The following is a 1,802-nucleotide window of genomic DNA, read 5'->3' as shown; positions in this document are numbered from 1 at the left end:
AGCACACCACCTCTTAATGCAAACCTGGATATAGCACAATTGGTGATTGCCTCAGTCCTCTGCCCAGTTCTGTTCTCAAAAAGAGGCAGGCTTAATTTGTTATCTTGTACTTCTGCAGCAGGAGTGAAGAATATGGAAGGAGGATGCAGCTAAGCAGGAAAACAGCAGGCAACCCTGTACAGTAAAGTAGAGAGATGGACAGTGTACTCCTACATCACTGGTTTTCTCCCCAGGTCAGGACAATTAGATGAGAACCAGCTAAGTAGGAGAGCTTCAGAATCACTGTAACTGTTCTGGAATCCCTGCCTGCTGCAGAATCTAGAATCATTCTCTTGATGCTTAAGCTGGAGCTGACAGCTGCCCCAAACGGCACCATATGGCAGCTGGGACTTGGCCCTAAGTGAATCAAGCAGTGGGACTCTCAGAACTGCCATCCAGCTAGTTCTGCTGTCTCACCCAGTTATTTAGTTTATTTCACATTAATACATTCCACATTTTACAAGAGTTGAATTTGGGGGGAATTTACTCATAACTTTGCAACAGTGTTTTACAGTATTGGACACCAGACGGAAGTTAGTGGATATTTGTATCTTGTTGGTTTGATTTTTGGCTTCCCAGAATTTGAAACCATTTCTACAATTGGGAAACTCCCCCTGCATGCGGCTTAGTATGACGTGGTGCTGATGATGCCCCAAACTCACTTACTCAGCCTCCCTCACAATTAGCACAATTAGGGGCAGCTAGGATGCAAACCTGCCTGGGATCTGGCTCTGAGGAACAGTAACAGTGGCTTCTCCACTGAACCAATTCTGCAACATGGTTTGGCTGCATAGCCTTCAAATTTTGTCTTTCCATCTTTCCAGTGATTCCATGAGCTTCCTAATGCTTTTTTCAATAAATTACCTTTCTTCTTAAACCAGACAACTGTTCTTGTAACTAAAACCCTTGGTTAACATAATATAAATAATTTCGATTGCTACTTCTTTGGTGAGCTCTTTGAATTCTCTGCCTTTATTCTCTCCTTTCATATGGCTTGTCTCCTAGCCACCATTGTAGAGGCTGGAGGGGAGCTCTTATAACCAACGAGGCTTGATTCTCCCCTGTATTTTTTCCTCTCTGTTAATATACATAAGCAAGGACTGACTCCTTAACACCAGTGGTGAGGGGTTTGTAGACGTGGGTGCAAGCACACATACATCACAACCAAACTCAGTGTCAGAAAAAACAACTCTGAAGTTCATAATTCAGAGAAAGCAGTAAGAACATAATTGGTCCAAGTGCCAAGACAAACCAACAATCATCCTAGAAGTAGAATTTCATAAAACTTTTGTGCCAAGAAGTACTTTTGTAATAATCAAAGCATCTCTCTTTCAATTCAGGTCTAGATACTAAGGTTAAGTTACTTATCTGCAGTCACAGCCAATAATCAAGGGCATACTCAGGAGCCAGAAAGAAATTTTGCTTACATCTGTACATTTCACAAAACTTCATAAATTCTCATCATTAAATACATCCCGGGAGGGCCCACATATAATATCTAATGTGATTATATATATACACACATACAGAGTATCCAGTAAGACGAAAAGACTTTCTATAGAAAGGCAAGTCCCAACTTCCAGCTGAGCCCACTAATTTCTAAAAGACACCCCTCACTTGATTTAAAGCTAATTTCTCCCCTCAAGACATTAACCTCTTCTCCTACACAGTGCATTTTAGAAGGATCTCAGCAGACTTCGCACTTTGGAAATTCTACTGTGCTCATTTTTCCGTCATGCGCCCTGGCTTTTCCTGCTGCTCAT

This window comes from Lipotes vexillifer, unplaced genomic scaffold, assembly GCF_000442215.2.
Source record: "Lipotes vexillifer unplaced genomic scaffold, Lipotes_vexillifer_v1.1 scaffold792, whole genome shotgun sequence".
NCBI lineage: Eukaryota > Metazoa > Chordata > Mammalia > Artiodactyla > Lipotidae > Lipotes > Lipotes vexillifer.
The sequence above is the reverse complement of the archived record's forward strand: the minus strand, read 5'-3'. Positions refer to the sequence as shown.